A 4,973-nucleotide genomic window follows, 5' to 3' on the forward strand; every position below is an offset into this window, starting at 1 on the left:
CAATGTGACCAAGGGCCCACATGAAAGATATTTGTGAATAACTAGATGTCTATACCTATACAATAACATCAGAAGAAACTCTTGTTATGAAGCTATTGATAACTCCATTGGTCGTTTCCTGAAGGTTGATGAAGCAACGTCCTCAATGGACCACACTACCTTTGCCCGCATTCTTGTGGACATTGACATCTCCTGGTACCTTTGCCCAAATTCTTGTGGACATTGACATCTCCTCTCCTCTCCCATGAGATGTGGTTCTCATGGTGGGGGATAGGCCTTGGACATAACTGTTGGACTTTGAGGGCCTCCCCTTCTACTGTAGGAGGTGGTTCTCTACCGGTCATCTGGCTTCAGACTGTTATATTCCTCACCATAAAGGTGTTTCTACTTGGTGGAAGAATGTTACTACGGATCACTTAATAGTCAATGCCCTTAACTCTGTGTTTGCTGACTCCTCTCATGAGGATGATGTCGATGTTGTGCCCTTCATGACTACTGGTGCTCTTGCCGCTCCTTTTGTGGCCTCATCTCCTGAGGTCCCCTCTTCTGCTTCTTCGATTTTGCAACCACGATCCCCTGCTATTGGATTTGCTTCTACTGCTGTTTTATCATCACAGTTTGTTGCCGCTCTACAACAGCCTCCTGCGGTTCTGTTGCAGCACTCTGTTGACACCTCTGTTTGTAACCCTGCGGGGTCCCTTCCAATTGATATCTCTTTTGATGGACATATTGATAGCATTGCCTAGACTGTGGTTGCTCGCAGACAAAAGGGGAAGTCTTTACCCCTGCCCCTAACCCCCCCTCATTGGGGTTTGGGTGGCTCTCCCCCCCTTGAGTAGGGTCTTTTTTCCCTTCAGTTGGATTGGATTCCTTGCCTATTTGACTGTGTTTGTTTGTCACCGCCTTTGGGCTGTTGTTCTTTTTGCCAACATCATTTCTCTTGATGTTGCTTGTTTTCTTTTGATAGTTTTTTACCATGTTAAGCGTTAGCACCCTAGTTAATGTTGCTTTACTAATAAAAAACAACATCAGAAGAAAGTAGTATTTTTTGATTAAAAAACCAAATTTTCACCTGTTTGCCACTAATTGAGAGAAAATTTGTTGAGATAGAGAATATTCTAAGTTCTTTTGCTAACTATATAATGGATGTGAAGGGAAAATATGTAGTTGTATAGACCATATGGACTATGCAAAATCTATTTTCATTAAGGTCTGCTAAACCCTAGAGCAAGTTATATCTCAGCTTATAGATACTTTGGCATTCTAGTCTTAATGACAAGGTCTATTTCAGTGTAGGATGCACCTAATAGAATTTCTTCACCAAATCACTCCAAAAATGATTAAAAGGAAGGAACTATAAAATTGAGATTGAAAAATCTTATAAAATCAAGATTTGTCAAGGATCAAGGGGTCTCCCTAGGTGTGCTAGAATATATGATGATAGATATAAAATGTAGTACGAGAGATTAAAGCCATAGTAAACCCTTGTTTTAAGCCAAGCAAAATACCTTCATTTGAGGGTAACGAGGATCCGACAATAATCCTTGCCTTGGCATGCCAATGCAACAAATCTTTTGTGAGTGGATTTTCTCATGAATAAGAGCAATGCAATTGTTCTTTGATTTTTTCAATATCTTGATAACATGTACTTGTATGTGTATGATTGATTTTTGATGTGTAGGCTTGATGCTTGATGTGTTCTTGATAATGGTTCATGCTATGAGTGTGTGATCACATGAGCATGTGAGTGAGCATATGAGTGTGGGTAGAAGTAAGCTGGATCATTGGTGACGAGCGATGCAGGATTCGAGGGTTTAACTTATAGGTGGTTGAACAAGGATGAAAATGGTGGAGATTTACTAATGGATTGATGGTGGAACACATTTGGGATATTGGATCATGTGCCACTTTAATCTATTTACTACAGATAGATGATGTTGACCTATTTATTTAAATTTTTGAGAGATTGCTTTATTTAATTTAAGTTGGTGAGAGTGGATTTAATTTAATATATCAATGACGTGGAAGAAAGTTAATTTAATTTAATTTTAAATACGAGGTAGAAATTGATTTAATTTAATAATGAGATGGAAAGGAGATTTAATTTAATAATGATTAATGCAGATCTAATTAGTGAAATGAATTGCAAATTAAACTAATTAATTTGATGAGGTTAATTCCAGGTATCTATATTTGTATATCTTGAAGTGGCACTTTGACTAGAATAAGCAATGGTGTTTCAAAGAAAAATAACACAATTTGCCCAAGTGCAAGGGGTTGACAATGGAGTGGACAGATGTTGTGGACCTATATTTATTTAAGTTTAAGTGGGTGATGATGGATTAATTTAATTTAATAATAAGGTGGAAATGAATTTAATCTAAATAACCAGTGGTTTTGACTAATTAGTAGAGTGAATTGTGGATAAAATTACCATTTGTATAAATGTAAAATTATAATTTTTACTTAAAAAATTGTAAATAGCACTTAGTGCCATGGAAACCATAAATGTGAGTTTGACACTTGTAAGGTGTGAAAGTTGTTAGTTTGGGAAAGTAGCATGAAAGAAGGGAGTTTTAAGTCAAGACTAGAATCCCAAGGAGGTCTTTTGGCTAGTGCATGAGATTCTAAAAAATAGGTGGATATGTCCAAGACGTTGTGCTTGATTTGGGTAACAAAATTTCACATGGTTTTAGCATATATGGCTCTTGAAACTATTATTGGTTTACAATTTTGGAAATACCTATTTTATTAGATGTATGTGTTGGTGATACTAGGAAGAGTAGTAGTTGGAATACATGTTTATGCTATAAAATTTTGCCTAAAGAGAGGTATATTTGTAGGATTATGTTGTTGGATTTTTTCCATAATTTCTCCTTTTATTGTTCAGGGTCGCACACCATTGCAATAGAGATGAATGTATGATTGACATATTGCTAGTGTGTTCACATAATGAATAACATGACTTGGAGGCATATTTTGTTAACAAGTTGACTCCATTTAGCCAAAGGTTGTATAATCTTCTTGTACTCTTGATAAAGTACTAGTATTTAATGAATTTGTTGTAACTACTAGCTTATTTAATAATACATTAAGTGTGCTTTGGAGGTTGGATTTTCCTTAAAGGGTTTCTTAAGATATTTCTTGTATCATTGTTTGTCTCTATTGTTAGCTTTATATCTATAGGCTTTTTGCATTGCTTCTCTCATCGGGTTAATATAGGAACTATTTAGTTTACTTTTGCAAGCCTAGTTTCATTTCACTTGGTATCAAATATTTGTGATGGACTTAATACTACTAATGTTGTGAGAATAGTTCCTTACAATTTTTCCCCATCTTAAGGTGTTTTAGGCTAAGATTTAGTGTTTTGTGTTGAATTCATTTTTATTTCTACATTAAAATTGTTCTTTGCACAACACTCTATCATTTTATTTGTTGTTTGAATCATTCAAGCAAAAAAAATGTTATCTTTTTGTGGCTTGATAGTTTTTACAATTAATTTGAAGAAGTTACAGATCAATTAATCACACAAATAATTTTTTCAAAGATTTCAATAATTTGGTAACATTTAAAGGGCTTCTACCCTTCCCTCTAGGAGTACAAGGTTGGGGCATGGAGTCTTTGGGGCCTTTAGAAGCACTTGTGATAAATAATAACTTGGAGCATTCATAGGGAGGTCTGCATAATTATTGGTGAAGGAGAAAATTTCTCCAACTTGATTTGTAATCAACATGAACATCCATTATAGGATTCATTATCATAAATCTATTTCCAACACCTTGTTGTCCAAAAGCTCCAAACTTATTTGAGCAACATTTGAGGTTGCAAACTATTACATTGCTACAATGCTATGTTGGGTTTGTAAACACCTACATTTAGCATAAAAGGTCAAATATGGTTGCATTTATTGCATCATTTATTTTTTACTCAAACCATGCTACCACACGTGCAAATGCTTGACCAATCCACTAAACAATAGTGTAAACAAGAGTATTGTGATGTGATTTTAATTCTAACATATATGTTTTGAAGAGAATAAGAACTATGTTTTTTTTTATCCATATAATAATTATGCACATACTTAATTGTTCTTAAACTTATGCTATGAATGCTAGCAACTTGCAAGAATCTAACGTAAGCAAGTAAAAGGAAGCAACAACACATGAACACACCACAAGTATTATTTGACAAATAAAAATAAATAATCGAATATCAAAAATATCTTGTTCGATCTAATGCACCCTCTCATTTGAAACATAATAGAATTAATTGTCAATTTAATAGAAACTAAACTAATGAATATGGACTATGACCTTGCCAAGATCTATGATGATAAATTGAACTAATATCTCAATCATTCAAAATTTTCAAGGAATCCCCTTAGCACATCTCCATGCATATATTTATACCCCAAAAAAACGAAAAACGAAAAACGAAAAATGAATACAAATCAAATTGCTCTCTTCTAATGATCGCTCTGCAGCGTATTTTAAAAAGCATGGTCCCGGCGGGGCTCGAACCCGCGACCTTCGGCTTGCTTTCTGAAAGCAACTGTTATTATTATTAGCCGTTTCAATCATAAGACCAACGCTCTAACCAACTGAGCTACGGGACCAACGGATATAAAACAATAAACATTTTATTTAATACACATTATATATGGTATTTAAATTTTAAATATCTAAAAAAAAGCTCTTAAATTGTTTTTACCATTTAAAAACCTTATACACTATATAAAGTTGGAATCAGGACTTATATTTGTTTCAATATACTTGCTTTTAAAAAGGGAAGCGACTAATCTCCACATAAAATGGCATTCCGTACGATTTTCAAAATGTGCAAAACACAATGGATTTGGATGAAATTTCTAGCATGAAATCTTCATGATCTTCATCCCCATTGCTGTAAAAACGCAAAAAATTGCACAAAAAATCGTCGTGTTTTGCAAATCTGGGGATTTAAAATAAAATAAA

The 4,973-nt window shown here is 34.3% G+C and overlaps 1 non-coding gene across 1 annotated transcript; it reads right to left on the reverse strand.

Moving 5' to 3' along the window:
• Nucleotides 1-4,499: 4,499 nt before the first annotated feature.
• TRNAI-UAU (transfer RNA isoleucine (anticodon UAU)) lies at nucleotides 4,500-4,615 on the reverse strand. The gene is made up of 2 exons: nucleotides 4,578-4,615; nucleotides 4,500-4,535 (listed from the first exon to the last, which is right to left on the reverse strand). It is a non-coding gene; the product is annotated as a tRNA-Ile (tRNA).
• Between the last annotated feature and the right edge of the window lie 358 nt (nucleotides 4,616-4,973).

This window comes from Cryptomeria japonica, chromosome 8 (genome assembly GCF_030272615.1).
Source record: "Cryptomeria japonica chromosome 8, Sugi_1.0, whole genome shotgun sequence".
Lineage (NCBI taxonomy): Eukaryota > Viridiplantae > Streptophyta > Pinopsida > Cupressales > Cupressaceae > Cryptomeria > Cryptomeria japonica.